The sequence below is a fragment of the Dermacentor silvarum genome, chromosome 5 (genome assembly GCF_013339745.2).
Source record: "Dermacentor silvarum isolate Dsil-2018 chromosome 5, BIME_Dsil_1.4, whole genome shotgun sequence".
NCBI lineage: Eukaryota > Metazoa > Arthropoda > Arachnida > Ixodida > Ixodidae > Dermacentor > Dermacentor silvarum.
The window spans coordinates 39874125-39891366 of record NC_051158.1 but is presented as its reverse complement, the minus strand read 5'-3'; the positions used below and the strand labels follow the sequence as shown (position 1 = coordinate 39891366).

Genomic DNA, 17242 nt, shown 5'->3' with positions numbered 1-17242 from the left:
GCCAGCAGTCTGAGCCTTTAGAGTGGGGAATAGGTAAGGCAAGCTTCACTTTAAAACCCACGCACATTTTTGTGATATACCCATTCAAATTTTAAAGAAATACGTTAACATTATTTGCCCACAGTGGATAACTCGGGAAATTTGGTCAACAGATTAACCACCGCAAAGTGGTAAACGTAGTCTCGGCTGCCTAACATATAGAGCTATGGGACAATGCTCTGCACGACTAAGGCCTCGAGGTCCATGGTGCCATGATACAGCGGGCCCGAGACTTTCCTGGAGTCATCGTAAAGACGCCGGAATAAGGGTCCCTCCCACACTGCCCTTCCGTCTCAAATAAAATAAAAAAAACATTTTACTGTCTTTGTCTCTCGACCAGCATTGATGCTGAAGAACAGCGAGACGAACTCGACCGAGCACAGTGCCGGTTATCGCAAATCAGGAATGGCAAATACCATATATGAGCACATGGAGGAAACATCGCCGGCGAGCCTGAGGGGCAGTCTCGGTGCACTCCAACTGAAGAAAGGCGCGCCGGACCGGCGTGTTCCATTCCTCAATTTTCTGTGCCCAAAGGTGGGACACCGGAACGACTCCAGCGTCAATCTCACACTTTCACGAAGCTTCTCTTTCGGCCTACAACCCCCCCCCCCCCCCCTTTCTTACCCGTGCCAATGCAAACACACTGTTATGCAATGCAATCCGTCGGTTTCTCCCGTAACGAACTGAAACCCGCATTTCGTTTGCAAACGAACGCCACGTCCTTCCGCTCCTTATCTGTTTCTCGTATTCACCTTTCGCTAGAACCTCTCCTCGTTTGAATACTTTCCGTTCTTTCACTCTCGTTTCTACGCAGCGTCTACCGCGGTGTCTGTGTCACCGTTGGGAATACATAACGCGAGCGCTGGTCTATTTCTTTATGCACCCTTTGATGGATCCCTTTGTCCGGTAACTCCGTACCAGCCCGACAGCGCTACGCGTCCTAATTTTGTTTTTCTCTCGCGAACGTTTTCACGAGAGCATGCAAGAAGTTCAAGGGATGCAGAGACCGCGGAAAGTGCTCACGATACACCGTTCCCATTAGAAGAAACTTCTGAAGGAGTCAGCGAGAGATGTTCGCTGTAGCTAGGTCTCCGTCGCCACCGCCGCTAGAGCTTGCCGGGCATCAGGGCTGATAATCCCCTGTTAAAGCAACACTATATCGAAACAAAAACAATCTTTATACTGATATACTATTTTTCGAATCTCTTTTCGGTATTTTCGTGCTACAGGTTATTTATTTTAAAAAAAAGTAAGGTCAACCCCCCCCCCCCTTTTTTTTGTTTTACTTTTCTCGCTGAAACCTAAAGCACCGGTACGTCACTGTGACGTCAAGTATTTCAAAGTGGGATTTTTGTTTTACGTTTGTATTTTGATCACTGCGGCTCAGCATAGGTTCCTGAAACTTGCTTAGTTCTGTCTCTCTTGTATTCGTGATATTATTTCCATAAGTGTGGGACGAAATACATGGGCGTTCCACTTACTTTCGTGTTTCAAGGCACAAAAGAGCATCTTGTTAAAAAAGTAAGCGATAGAACAGCGCATTTTTACGACCGAGTTTGATATCTCCAAACTTGCGTCATTCCGTAAACTCATTCCAAGTGGATACGCCTTGCAAACTCGCCGACTACAATTCGTAAATTGCAGTATGTGGGGTAAAGTAATTCAATAAGAAGTTAATTAGTGAATTTTTGTTGATTATTTGAATATGTGTTTTGATTTATCGTGCAAGTAATGTTCGCCTCTCTGAATAATCCAGCTCAAGAGCTACAATTATGTTATCTGCAACTGACGACGTTTGAAAATTCTGGACAACTTAAAAATGATCAACCCGTATTTTTAATATCATGAGCCAACACTGCGAATGAAACTGATTTTAACCTGGAGTCAAAACCTGATTGTCACTTTGAGCGAGACGCACTATCAGACTTAGTAGCCTTGAGCTCCCCCCCCCCCCCTCCTTTCTACAAATAAATGCACTCAACAACCATAATGAAGACGCTATTGTCCAAATGGCAAAACAAAGAATCAAAGACAAGTTGTCAACTGCCTCAAGAAGGGACACAACGCCCTCCTGCTTTTTTTTATTTGTATGTTTGCTTGTGTGTGTTGGGAGTGGGGGGGGGGGGGGGGGGGACGTGTCGTGAAGGAATCAGAAGCTTACGGCAAGCGCACAAGGAACGTGCAATGTTTTCACCTCTCTTCAATCTGACATCAACGGCCACTTTGCGAGTCCGCAATGACTGGAGACCCGAACCTAATTGGAGTCTCTAACCACACAGTTTGAAGAACCACTGACATACGCAGCAAAGACTATGCGGCATGTTTATTCGACTCCTTCTAAGAGCAGCTGTCATTTCCGTACCACTAAGTGCCGCGCAGCATCTGAAAGTCAGCCTCCGTGTGCGTCGTCTGTCGCGTGTTTCGGAGGCAACGGTCACGAGCGGAAGAGGCAGCTTCGTAGATACCCTGTTGCTCCTTCTCACATCAGACGACGTTGGGGGAAATGATTTCCCGCACGAGATAAAAACTACCGGTTCTGCGGCCGTAACACCATTCGAAAGCATTCCGAGGTCACGTGGGGGGACTGCGCTACCGTGGGATTTCGTCTGCTGCAAACAACGTCGGCTGTATAGATGAAGCAAGCGCGTGCCGTTAATTCGACGCCGAGTTTCATGGGCGGCCAAGTTCGTTTGAGGTGCTGTACTTGTAGGATATTAGGCTTCCCCAAGGCGTCCGTGTACGAACTCTACAATTGCGCCGACCCACAGTGGCTCAGGAAGGTCTCCGGCCGCGAGCGCTATAATAAGCGCTTCGCGTCGGCTGCTTCGGCGAAGGCGTTCGTAGGGAGCCTGGATGTAGGTTCTCTAGGTGGTTGCTTCCGAACGCGCTCTCTGGTGGTAGCCCATTAAGAGTTGCCTTCCATCTGGTGTAGGCGACGAGCGCAGTTTGGTTTTCCTCTGCTTGCAGCGGCGGCCAATTCGACTCGTCACGGATTTGCATTTATCGGCGCTTTGGCTCACGGTCGGGTCGATTATGTAGGATGACTGTGCCCGCGACCTCGGCCTGATGAGAACGCGAGTCGGGGAGAAAAAAGGCGGTCGTGAATCACGCAGGCGGGGCGCAGTAGTTCGCGCGCTCAAGGTGACGAAATGAGCACGGCTGTGGCGAGAACATCTCGATGCGAGTTCATTGTTTAGCGAGATGGCAGATCCGCCCTTAGAAGGCGCTATCGTCCCTTGTTAACGAAACGTTATGGCGCCACGTCATCGCGTTGTATGTATCCGGTGCTGTTAGAGGAATACTAAGCAGGAGCTTTTGGTTAAGCGGGACTGGGTGAATGATACTTGTTACCATACCATGATACTCAGCCTGACCCCAAGACGAGCCCTGGTCCACCGGAAAAGATGAAAGAACGAAAGAGGGGGTTTCAAGCTGTCGCGCTGGGCCCTCGTTACGTCATAAGATTTGCACACCCTCTGCCCTGGACCAGATAGCAACTTATCTATAAATACCAGAGATCGCATTCCCCTTTAAGAGAAATGAAAGACACAACCTAGTGGGTTCTGAAAACTTATTCTGAACAAGAACGTCCAAAATATGCGAAAATAGGTTCAAATCTCCGATGGTATACTAATCTGCGGATGCTGTGGCTCTGACGCGAGACTAAAGGAGAACGAAATCTGCCCTTAATTTTCTTCCCTAATAACGAATCTTTTCTCACGTTATTAATGATAACCGACTCTCGAAAAATTACTTCACCTGACTAAACTAAATTATTGTTAATCTTTATGTCTCATTAACCGCTGTTATCTACTGAAATAGGTTACTAACGGAAATTGCCCTGATCTTTATTCGGATGGCTAAATACCCTACAGGTGCATGTGGAGTGTACTAGGTGGGGTTATATTATTTATTTATTTATTTATTTATTTATTTATTTATTTATTTATTTATTTATTTATTTATTTATTTATTTATTTATTTATTTATCTATTTATTTATTTATTTATTTATTTATTTATTTATTTATTTATTTATTTATTTATTTATTTATTTATTTATTTATTTATTTATTTATTTATTTATTACATACCGGGGGCAAACTGGGGCAAAGTTACTGGGGCAAAGAATGTCCATAGTGAACGAAATTAAACAAGATATGCAACAGAATATATTAAGCGTTACTACTCAAAGACAAGTATAGACAAATAAACATGATTAAATCACGTGAACACGTGAAAAGAGGCGTGGCCTCTTTTCATCCAATGAAGAAGGGCAAAAGAAATCACAAATCCCTACATAAACCAGCCGCAAGACACGTCCACCGACAACACTCGGCGTTTAGTGAAAAACAGAAATCAGAACAGAAATACACAAGGCGGAGTCCGCATGCGCCACCCGGATACAACCGCCTCACTCCCTCGGGCCTACAAAACGGATGAAATCATAGCGTCTGGGTTCATGGCGTCACCCTGCAATATCACTGAGCATGCATTTTTGTTTAGAACCAGCATCGCCTGACACCCGTAAATATAACAAAACGTGTCTGCAATTTATTCCGCACTATCTTCAGCTAGTAAAATAGAAGCCCAGAATTCCATTCCTTGAGCTTTAGTGTAACGTTTCTATGCGGTCTCCAAACGAGATACCATTTCCTATTAATATTCCGTTCCCACAGAGTTTTGCTACAAATGTAAATGAGGAAAAGGAGTCATTCCCAGAAAGAAGCACTCGATACTTTCCGGAATTCCCGATTGTGCATCGCCGCATCCTGTCTTTGTAGCCCAGTTTTCCTTATGTACTTGAAGGCATTTGGAGGTCGCCACCTTCCTCTTACCAACATTCCGAAAACATACAAGCCGCGATATCCAAAGGCCGTTCATTTAGTAACTTTGTTTAAATTTTCCACGTAATGTCCTTGACTTCGCTCGAGGACCAAGCTGTAATATAGCCGCACGGCAAGAGAAAAACAAATAAAACATAAAAGGATTAGGTAGGCAGCACGGCCGCATTCGAAAGCGAAAACGCGTTTGCATTCGGAAAGAAGCGCTTCTATCAATTTGTCGCACACCTTGGCTCCTTTTGGAATTCGTTACGCTTCAGGAGAGGGGAAGCAGCGCGATATACTTGGTGATCGCTTGTGACGGAGATCGACTTGAGTCCATACCGCATTTATTCGTATTTTGTTCAGCTGCAAAGGTTCCGGCGTTTCCGCGGGGACAAAAGGGCTTCTACATGTTTGCACTTCATGGACTCCTTACGTGAACTTAAGCAAGTGGTGGCCCGGCGGTCCTGAGATCAGTGGTGGTGATGACGAGGATGATGATCGTGATGATGTTGTAAATTATTAAATGAATGTCAACGAACACGGCTTCCGATCTTAACACAGTGAGATGTCCTCTGTTCGAACTGAATGAATGAATTCTGGGGTTGTACGTGCCAAAGCGACGATTTGATTATGAGGCACACCGTAGTGGAGGACTCCGGATTAATTTTGACCACCAGGGAATCTTTAACGCATCCCCAATGCACGGGACAGTGGAGTTTCTGGCATTTAGCTCCCATCGAAAAGCGGCCGCCGGAGCCAGGATTTGATCCCGCGACCTCATGCTTTGCAGCGAAACACCATAGCCGCTAAGCCACCACGGCGGGTATTCTGTGTTCGAGATGCCCAACTTTGGTCTCAAAATGAGTAAGGAACATGCATGTACTCTTGAGTGAACAACCAAAGAGCTTGTAGGCCGCGAATCGTTATCATTTCTGTGTATTCGTGTAATCATTCCTAAAGAAACCGCAACCAACCAGGAGAATATCTCCCGTGCGGACTATATGCAGTCGATTGGTTGTCTTCAATATTGAAGTGATCAATTTATTTATTTATTTATTTATTTATTTATTTATTTATTTATTTATTTATTTATTTATCCTGCGTAACTTACCAGTTCAACCCCTGGGCTGTGAGAGGCATGCCTAATCAATTTGACCCCCTGTGTCTTCATACCACACACTAAACAATTTCTCACCCATAAGGGTGTAAATCAGCTTGTCCCCAGACGAACACCCTTTGCCACCTATTGGGTGCTTAAAAAAGGGTGCTAGAAAAGGGTGCAGAGGCCAGCACCCTTAAGGAAGGGTGCACAGCATAAAATTTTAAAGGGTGTAGTGGTCGCACCCTTACTAAAGGGTGCTATTTCACCATAACACCCTATAAAATGGGTGCTGGAAGGGTGCTCCACGTTGATTCACCCGAGAAGCAAAAGCCGAGGATTGATGTACGACCGCAAATGTGTCCACAAAGGTAGAATGCTCTACTCCGCAGACAATGCCGCGTGACAGGCCGCTTGCTAGCAACTGATATTTGGACAAAACAATGTATATATATATATGTATATATATATATATGTGTGTAGTGGGACAATATGCATCTTTCCCATCCATGAATGACACTTGTCACGCATTTCATAAATGTTGTATAGCTATACCTATTTGTGGACCAAAATGCACAGCATCAATCCAAGGCTCCTGTGTACCTGCACACATGCATGCCCAGGAGATGGACGCTTGGTCTCCATCCAGACATGCATGCCATGCAAACAAAAAATTGATTCAGGAAAACAATGTATAGGGACCATTCGTTTCCAAGGAAATATACGATTGTTGAACTGTAACAGTCATATTTCCCTTGCAACAAAGGCAGAGAATATACACTATACAGCACCTGGTCATCTCTTGCTCATTTGAGAAATGCGTGGCACAGGTGGGTTTTTGTACACATAAGATTGCGGAATAGTTTTGGTATCAAAGTAAATTTATTAAGAACGTCAGTAAAATAACGCAACACAAATACATATCACCTGACCTATTTTAATACAGCATTCAACTTCAAAAAGAACAGTTGCTAACTTTGCATATGGGAAATGATCCGCAGCATCGTGTATACTCCGCTGACCTACCACAACAGTATATGAGATCAGCTTTCGTAACTACGTAATAAGCGAGAAGTACGTATCAACCTTCTAGAGCTTTTATTTTTTTTTACGACTAGAATCTTGCTTAGTTATTGAAAGTTAAAAAGAGCTAATGATGTAATACAAAAGACAGTTTACCTGTAACATTTAGATAAGAAAGTGTTGAATAGTTTAACCCTTTCTGTAATGCATATATGAAAAATGCCAACAGTGACCGAGACCAAGGAACGCCCCACATGGAGAATGCTTCTAAGTTTAACAATTTGTGGTGCTGACAATAGAAAATTGTTAGTGTAATCATTTTATGGCTGACAGGTAAATGATCAGAAAGCAGAAAACCACATGCTGCCAGTGGGATCCTAACTAACCACATCTGAAAATAATTAAGCTAATAATTTCCAACTACTAACACTGCAAATAAAAAAAACGAATAGCGTTGCCATAAGCTTGCCTTGTTATCGGTGACTGTTGGCTTCCTTCATATGTATTGCAGAAATGGTTAGACAAAACAAAACTTGCATCTGAAAATTACAGCTAAACTCATGATGAGGTAACAGTGCACAGCTTCAGCACATTAAACATGGCACACATTTGGCAACATTGTTCAAGAACTTTGTAGCCACTACTCTAGGGGTACTCAATGTGAGCCCAAGGAAAAGGCGCTCCAACACGAGAAGAGTGTTGGACAGCTTGCGGTCGTACTGGATATTGAAGAGCCAGTAAGCAGATAAAACAGCCACCAGCCCCTCCTCCCCATTTTTCACTGCAAACATCTCGCGGTCCACCTTGATGTGGAGGTCAGCCTCTTCAACGTCTTCTCCAGAAAATATGATGCAAGAGGTTGCAGGAACGCTCGGGTCCTGTAGTGGCAAGAAAAAATATTGCATCATCACCAACAGACCATGAATAGTATATTGTCACCTCTTCCTACTTATTCACCCTTTATAAAGCTATATGCAGGTTATACACGATTTCAATGTAAAAAAACAATGTTAACAATACAAATGGCTAGTTGACATTTATGGACCCAATTTTGGTTTATGCCCGACGCAAATTTTGGGACCACACTCGGCAGTGTCCAGACTTCTTGAGATGGAGGCTTTATTTTATAATAAATATGTTCCACAGGATTTGCTGAGGCCAAAATTTGCACAGAATTTGCTTAATTTAAACATTGCTGAGAACTAAAACAGCGCACTTCTCTTCCAAGCTGTTTGGTGCATGCCATTTTAAATTCCACTTTCACAAAAAAGTGAGTGCATTACAAGGCAGAAGCAAAAATTGCATACATAATCCTTCATGTGATAACACTGAGGACAACACTGGTAACTATCTGGCATATATATATTGAATAAATAAATACTTTTTGCAATTTAGGAAGGTGATTGGCCCTTACTTGAAAGTGGCATTTTCAGTTCCATTTTTAAAGGAGTAGACACCTTATTTTAGTCGCATGTTTTCTTCTTTTAAATGATGCGGTAGACATAATAAATGGTTAGCCATATGGTATTCGCATTGCCAAATAATTATTACTTGAATTTATTTTCTCATGTTCCAATTTCAGTTTCATCAATCCAACGAGGGCTGTGACGTGCAGTTGAGGTCACGCAAGACATGAAAAAACGACAATATAATCACTGATATAGTTTCAATTCACTACAACGCTTAAACACGTTTCAAGAGCTATAGACCACAAATGATGTATCAGCAGTTATATTGCAGCTTTCTTGCTGTCTTGTGTGACCTAAACACCAACTACACATCACAGGCATCGTTAGGATGAAATCAAAACAAACATCATGGAATAAATTCAATTATTCGTTCGTAGGCCAATAATACTGGGTGATCATGAATATTAATGTCCAATGCATCATTTAGAAGAAGAAAATATGCATGCAAAAATTTGGTCCCTAAACTATAAATTCTTGGTGAACTATTGTCCTATACAATTTCATGTTATTTCTGGCACCTAGTTCCAAGACATATTTCAGGTTCTTTGTCGCTATTACTTCGTGGTTGCTTGGGCCCTGCTCATCACCACACTTGTAAATGAAGTCTCTCTCCAGTCCATTGGCATTCAAAATTCCAGTAATGTTATGCTTGCTCAGGCCCTGGTCATCACCCCCCTTGTAAATAAAATAATCTCTTCAGTCCATTGACATTGGAAATGCCAGTAAGGTTAAGCGTATAAAGTCTGAAGACGCAACATGCTGTGCATTCATAATAGTAGCTGGCAGCTCCCCGGGGAACACCTTTATGCTTTTAGAGTACTTGCTTTACGTATTTCTTCACTACTTTGTTTGAAATATGATTCTTAAGATTCTTTTTATATTATTGGCTCCCAAAATTGGGGGAGCCACATATACAATAGTGCAGCCATTGTCCGTATATGGTATTTATCTACCATGTTTATGTGCCATATGTTGCTAGGTAGCAAATACACAAGATAATAACCAACAATTGCTTAAGAAAAGTAAAAATTTCCTGAAAAAGAAACACTGCTTAAAAACATCAGTAAAAACGCAAACAAATGCAAATTATACAGTGGATTCTCTTGCCCAGAGAAGTCATGGCTGCTTCAGGTCCAACGTGATTTATTTGATTTAACCAAGCGCACCACCAGATGGCAAGTGTTCCCCTCAAGCACTAGCTGTAGAATGAAATCTCAGTGCAGTTTTTGGAACTATCACAGGCGCACCATATGGCAAGGTTTTCTGACGTCCCTTACCAGACAGCAGCAGTCCTCGAATAACAACCACATATTTAGGGAGTAGGACCTTTGGTCATTTTTTTATTCTACAAACTTTTCCTGTGGTTGTTGTCAAGCATGCTTATTTTTTTTCGGTGAATTATTGACGAATGAAATATTGATTTTTTCAAAAGTCACTAAGAATCCAAATCTCAGCGTTCTTGTTCGCGTGAAAAGTTTAACCAGTAATTATCGTGTAATGGTAATGCTTCGAGCTATGCTTGTGGAAGGAATTGCTATCATTAAAAAAAATAACACGAATTAAGTAAGGTAGCCAACAGACAAAACCGCAAGTGGAAGTTTTACTTCTCTAAGGACTATAGGCTGACATGTTAGCACTGGCTGGTCACGGTGGGTTCAGCAAATGACATGACGTAAAAAAAGACACCCTTTTCCCTTGATGTGCTAGTGAAACTCGTGGAAACTGTTCGAGTTTTTGTGTATATCGAAAGCCTACACACACACCGGCAGATACCTGCAGTTTGGCTCAAACCACTCCATATCCCACAATACATTGGTAGTCGCAACGCAACTGAAAAGACCATCTGCAGTTCAAGAGAGGAGAGAAAAATATTGGAGAAAGCGATTATCATGGACCTCTTGAACAATGGCTACAAAAGAAGCTTCATTCACCACGTGTTGCAACAACTTGACCTGGGCGCCCACACACCCCCTCAAACACTTTCCTACACGAACCGTCAGTAATACTGCCTTCCGTCAGCCATCCCTTTGGATCTCCGTCACGTACATTTATGGTATAAGCAAACAGCTAGCATGAGTGCTGGGAAAGGAGGGTATCCATGTTGTGCAAAAACCCACATCAACGCTTCAGCGGCTCATACCACGACTATAAGATCGGCCTCCAAAAGAAGTTCCCATGATTAGTTTACCAGGTGCCTTGTGCCTGAGTGCTACACCTCCTACATCGGTGAGACGAACTTCCCAGAAAGAATTCAGCTGCACAAAACGATGTAGGCAGTTTCAATGCAGAGCGCAACGCCCTCGCAGAACATTGTGAGAAGCATGACCATCGCATCAACTTTGACGGCACCAGTGTCATTGGCACTAAAGCTAACCACATGAGGAGGCTCTACCTAGAATCGTGGTATATGCAAGCCATGCAAGGAAACCTGAACAAATCCACGGGAGCACTTCAAAGCGTATAACTGCACGACCTTCAAAGCCACCGGCAAGCACGACAACAAAGAGACCTAGACCAGGAAAGGTGAAAAGCACAACACAAGACTGCTCAAGAACGATATGTGTGGTCTTGGCTGGAGAGTCGTCAAATCTTGGCTGGAGAGTCGTCCTTTACTGACAATTTTTTTAATAAGCCTGACAGACTTCTGTAGATGTTTACCTTTATAACTAAGATATGCACTCGCGTGTGCACTGCAGGTGTTGCAAAAATGGTGCGCTGCACTCTGACAGTGCTAACATTCTAGATGAAAGCAAAGATCACACGTAAACTCCTGGAAGCGCATCATACGAGGAAAAGATGCAATACCTCCGTGAGCAAAGCTTCAGTTTTCTTGTACAGATCAAAATAAGACCTTTTTCTGCCTCAAGATAAAATGCACCTTAGAGTGTATGTCGGCCCTAAGTTCATCATTGGGACACGTCTTTTGTTTTGCATTGTGTGCATGCATGCACGATGCAGCGTTTATATTTAGCCTGCCATGTTGCAAGAAATTGTTTGCGAGGTCGTGCGCTGCAGTTATGTCCTCGAAAAATCTAGTTTTTTCAGAGATCACGTGGACCTGACTACGCAGACTGAGAACTTATCTTCACAGGAATTCAGGTCGGCCATTTAAAATTTGTTTATTCCTTTTTAATGGGCCCAGATATCTGTTCCGATATAAATTAAGCTTGCCGTGTTTGACGCAGAACTATCACAGTAAAGCACAGTGCGTTTATGATGAATTGGAGCTAAGCCCATGGGTACTAAACATTCATTGTAGCAGAACAAACTCGCAAGAAACTTATCTGCTCTTGCACAAAGATGACAGACCATTAAGTTCTTTGACATTGAAAGACGGAATCCGAAGTGCTGCAACTGTTAGGATGCCTCCAAAGCGAAAGGTTTATAGCGAACACTTTAATGCACTTGTTTAGTATCTTCCTAAAGTTCCCTAAATCTGTGACAAAGGTTGGTTTTGAAAACTATTAACGCTGTGATTTTCTGTCACTAAAAGCAAATGAACACTGGTGCTAGGGTAACATCCTTTTATTTATGTCGACTGCACCTTGAAGACCTTTCGCGTCAAGAATATTCTGTGCCTGCCATGGCACAGAATATTCTTGATCTACGCATGTAACTGTGCAACACTATGCCAGTTTATTTCCATTCCACAGATCAAACAACCTACCATTAAAGAATTTAAGTTTTAGAGAAGATATGAGTTGAAAACCTGAAGAACTGTCTTAAAAGAACCAAAAAAAAGAACCAACACAGATGTACTCTAATGTTATGCCTATGAGACGAAACCCTGCAAAAATAATGTCACGGAGTGTAGGTCTAAAAGCTGCCGATGAAGCCTTTGTAACAGTACTCACGTCGTGTTCGCAGCCTCTCCGGTGACATCTCACGAGCCTTTTGAAGTGATGCCATTACACTTGCTTCGCAAGGGATGTGTTTCATTTCTGCCATTTTCACAATTTTGTTGATCCCTTTTGCAATACAAGGTGATGGGTCAATCTTAGTCAGTCTTGCAAAGTCACTGCAAAATTGCAAAAAAAAGATGTGTCTGAAGTGCACTACAAGAACCAAGCAAATACATAGCAGTTATTTTTACCATCATGTTATCTACAAGCACACAATTTACATTGAAGATTTGGCAAACGACAGATGTAAACAATCCAAGTGAGCACTCTGACCTCACGAAATAGAAATGGCATTTTTCTTCTGAAGGTGTATGAGAAACTGAAAATTTCTAGTCACACAGAAAAGAAAACCAAGTTATGGTGCTCATTGTTTACTCTTTTTTTATTTAAATAAAAATGAATCGAGTTGTCCCCATGTCTTAGCCACCACTACCCTTTTTCGCTTAACACAGAAAGTTAAAAAAATTGTCGCAGTTTCACCCGAAAGGCGAAGCATCAATTGCGATAGCAAATTAGTAGAGAGCTATACGGAGTAAGCATAGTAGTTTATCAGCTGTATAAATTTGGACATGCAGTAGCATCAGCAACGCGCAGTACTGTTGTCGACGCCGTCGTCGTGCCCGCGTTCGCACCGAACGTGCCCGGCGTTGGTGACTGTTGCCGGTGCCTCTGCGGGTGGCTCGGAGGTTTTCGATGAGATCTGAACAGGACACTCGTCGAGCAGCGCCGGAAGTCTTTACCCACCTTCTGTCTCCCAACGTTTTTACATAAATAGGGATTTGGTGCGCAGCTAAACGTCGCCTCCCCTCCCTCCTTTCCCCCACCCCCGGCCTTTCACGCCATGGAAGAAGTCGTATTTGCTCTATATATATATATGGTGATTGTAAAGGAGAAAAGAGATGCTTAATTCTGCAGCCCTTCATGGAGCACAGCGCAGAAGCGCGTTTGTCTTCCGCCATGTGTTCGCTCGCCATGAAAGTGTGCGTCCCTCGCGCCCTTTCAGTCGCACATACAGCATACCTCGATTTCATCACCGTTGACGTCATACGGAACCTCACGGCGACGGCAGAAATCCGCTTTGGAGTGTCCATGTAATTGCTATTGCAATAATAAAAAAGAAAGTCTTGCTTTCGGTAAGTTCAAAAGTTATCTCTTCAACACAGTTCTCTAGTATTTTTCACACATAAGCACTATGCACACACACACACAATGTAGTTCAGTCAGCATTCATCAAAAATGCCAGTGTCTTCATACAAACGTTGAACGACTTTCATTGCTTTGTGGTGTACCTTTTGATGGCCAAGCGTCTGTGGTGCAAGGACAGCCTTGGTGACATAGCTAATGAGTCTTCTGCCCGAATACATTAGAGCACTAACTTTTTCATCAGATAAATATGTAGAGAGCAGTAGTCTTTTTTTTAGTACACTAGAACGTGTGTGTGCATTAAAATTAGTTTTTACACCATTTACAAAAGCTCTAGTTCTTTTTGAATGCAGCCGCCTCCACAACCATGCAGGCTGTTAATGTAAATGCTGTTTCATACATAGTAGCAAAAGTACTTACCCTCTCAAAGCTCATCATGTATGGGTACTTCCTCTTCGCCTCATGAATATTATTTATCAAGGCCATCCTTTCATTGATTTGATCCTCGTTAGGGGAGCATTTGTGACATTCACAACTGAGCCAGTTCGTGTGCATTGCAAAACTTGTTTCGTCTTCTCCGGCTATTGTAGAGATAGCAACATCCTGAGGGAAGCAACACCATATAGCTGATTGCAGCATAAATACACCTGCACTATGCAAGGAAATATTTCAGTAATGTTCAGAGGTATTGTCAAAAGGTAACGGCCTCATTTACAATCCTTTTATGTGATACATTTACACCAACACACAACTACGTAGGATTTCGTCAACCATGAAAATAGCTAATTAGGTGGATTAACATATGGCCTTGTTCCCACCTGCTAGACAAGCAGCAAACCCACAAAGGACTGTGGTCGAGCACCAAATAACTTTATTAGTATCCAAAGGCCTCGTTTCAACTGTATCCTTGCATTTTGTTGCAATTGGTCTTTCTGATTTATGGTATTTAGTTTTGCCTAGCTAAATTGATTTGTTAAATATTGGCCAGCCTAAATTGAATCACGAATCCAAAATACTTTGATACCACCTCAAAACAGAGAGCACTAAAAAAACAGAATTAAATTCTGAGCGCTTCTACTCAGTGAAAATTAGAAATAGTTGAAAAGCATTATCAAATGAAAATACTACGGTCACCATTAGCTTGCTACACGTCATCCTAGATAAACAAATCAACATATTGTATTTCACTGCGGAATGCCCCCCACGATCTTTTGCACTTTGTGCCACTGGAGCTCCACTGTGGCTGTTTCTTCACTGCCCTTCCTGCGTGACCCAAACTTCGTGTGGTTCTCGCCCACACAACCATCCCTAGGGAGAACTCTTCGCTGATTCTTGAATCTGTAGCGCAGGGCTACCTTCCAGGAGTCCCGCGAGTTGCATGAACAATAGAATAATATTGTGCTCAATTCAGAGGTCACTTATTGTAAAGGGCCAAATGAAATGTTTAGTAAGCATCATAGAAACAAGGAAAAGGCAAAGCAGTGCAAACAACACAAATGACAGAACACATGCTGATACTACCAATTGAAAGTGGTTTTATGATCATGTGCAATAAGTTCTCTCAAGAAAGAACAGAAAGATTAATGACACCCCAAAAAACAAAAGTCAGACCACAATTTCTGAGAGAAAAGAACTTAAGATTTCAGGTAGAGCAGTTTCTTACGAGTGTGGTCGAAGGCGGGCTGACGCAAGTCACTCCCCTCATGTAGATGATGAAAGCTTCATAGGTTTCCCTAGGTGTTTTTCCTTGATATTAAAACGCACGTCTGGTGAAGCTTCTGTCCGCAGTTATTACGTTTGGAGTGTATGGGAATATTGCTCTCTGTTCCAGCCTCAATGAATTTGTACGCTCAAGGATTTTTACGATAATGGATGTGCCCAGAATCACATTGTCTAGAATCCCCACAGCTGGCTGCCCCAAGTAAAATAACAATTTACTTACAGCTCTACTTTCTACTACGTCCCTCAGTTGTGGGCTGTAAGCACACAGTAAGCAAATTACTACATCTCGAACTTTCTCACCAGCAAAACTATTTTATCATCTCAACAACTCGGCCAATAAAAAAGATTAAAAAATTTGGCGGTGCTCCAATGCTCTGATGTATACAATGTGCAAAATACGCATGCTGCCACTCCAACCACGTTCCACCTACATATGCTCTTGTCATTATCAAACAGCAGATGCAAAACACGTAGCAGGTGCATTTGAAGTGGAAGCGTGCTCTAACTGTCTTCAAATTTCTCAACGAAATTTAAGCTAGTTTAAGGCTACACATGCACATACCTCGACAGCCCCACGGGGGGTCTTCAGAAAAGTTCTAGCATCTTTTGGAAGATTCCGGAAAAACACGTGTGGCTCTTAGAAGTCGGAGAGGCGGTGTCAGGGACCTGTGAGTAATGTTACATTGTAGAGCCCACTTTGCAAGCGGAAGCTGCGAAATTTTAGCTGCTAGTGCTTTGGCTTCCTGCCCGTTCTGCGGTTTCCAGCACGTCAGCGTTAAATACATCGGAAAACCGTTCTTCTGAATCCTCACCGGCTTCGGATAGTCACCAGTCGACGGAAACCTCCGCATTACGATCTGAACAATGTGAGCTGCTTTCTGTGCAACCTGGGCCGGTATATTGTAGCGATGCCTTATGCTTTATTACTAGTCTTAACATCCACCACTCACGGCCAGCTGATCCAGTTGATAACGTGAACGGACCGTCGCTCTGACCACTGACCAAGCGCGAAAAGCGCGAAGGGGCATTAGCATCCGGAAAGGCATCGCTACAAATACCAGCCTTGACAATAGACTGTAGCCGCGCTACTGCTAACAGGCGTTGCGCTTACTGCACTGAAGCTAGGATACTCGTTTTCGGAGTAGCTCGCTTGCGGTTCACTTTTGGGCACGCTACTGCTAGCCCGTCGCGAACGCTTACTGAGCTGCCGGTACGCAAGGCTGTCGCCGGCCTCGACAGGCTGGCCAAGCGCTTCAAACAATTCGGCAACCTCGCGGCGTGCTCTGCTCTTGACATATCTCAACATAGTGTTCATAATCAATACACATACGCGTGCTAGCTGCGCTAACAAACGTTTACTTACCGTTACGAGACAAAGGGCTACTGTTCCCACCGGAGCTCACATCGCGTCTTCTGTGCCACCGCTTTCGATGTTGCGATAAACAGACGTTCAAAGCTTGCGGTTCGTACGACTTTCCGATCGGGGGGCACTCTGGAGGACGCCAGTGATGATCACGCAGCCCCAGCCCCAACAGCAATTAAAAAAACTAATGCAACACGCGACTTCAATTTCACTCCGGCTCCGAGAAGAATGATGCCATCGCAACGCAAATACGCCGCCAAAGCAGCAGAAGGAAAACGCGAGACGTTGCGCCACAGCTGCTTCTTGCCAATTCTTCTTTATAATTGCTACTATAATTACGGTATTATTTTATAATATTAAATGTAATATTATGTAATAATAATTATACAAAAAACACAACGTTCAGAAGGTTTTATCTTTAAAGTATAAACGAAAGCTGTTGATTATTGTAGGCGCCATTTTGTTAAGGACAATTTACAGGACTTTGGCGTGAAATTTGAAATATTACGTTCATTTGCTAGAAAAAGTTATTTCGAAGAAACAAATAATTAGCACAATACTAATACCGATTGCTTTACCTACACGTGCACCAACCAAAAATATCGAATTGGTAGGCACGAGATAAAGGCGACTTTTGGACGCAATGATTTC

The 17242-nt window shown here is 43.0% G+C and overlaps 1 long non-coding RNA gene across 2 annotated transcripts; it reads right to left on the bottom strand.

Moving 5' to 3' along the window:
- Positions 1 to 6815: 6815 nt before the first annotated feature.
- LOC119452365 (uncharacterized) lies at positions 6816 to 14074 on the bottom strand. Of its 2 annotated transcripts, none has more exons than XR_005191885.2 (3): positions 13927 to 14074; positions 12316 to 12479; positions 6816 to 7870 (listed from the first exon to the last, which is right to left on the bottom strand). It is a non-coding gene; the product is annotated as an uncharacterized LOC119452365 (long non-coding RNA). The 2 variants fall into 2 exon arrangements; XR_007466838.1 differs by lacking the exon at positions 6816 to 7870 and adding an exon at positions 10282 to 10304.
- Positions 14075 to 17242: the final 3168 nt, after the last annotated feature.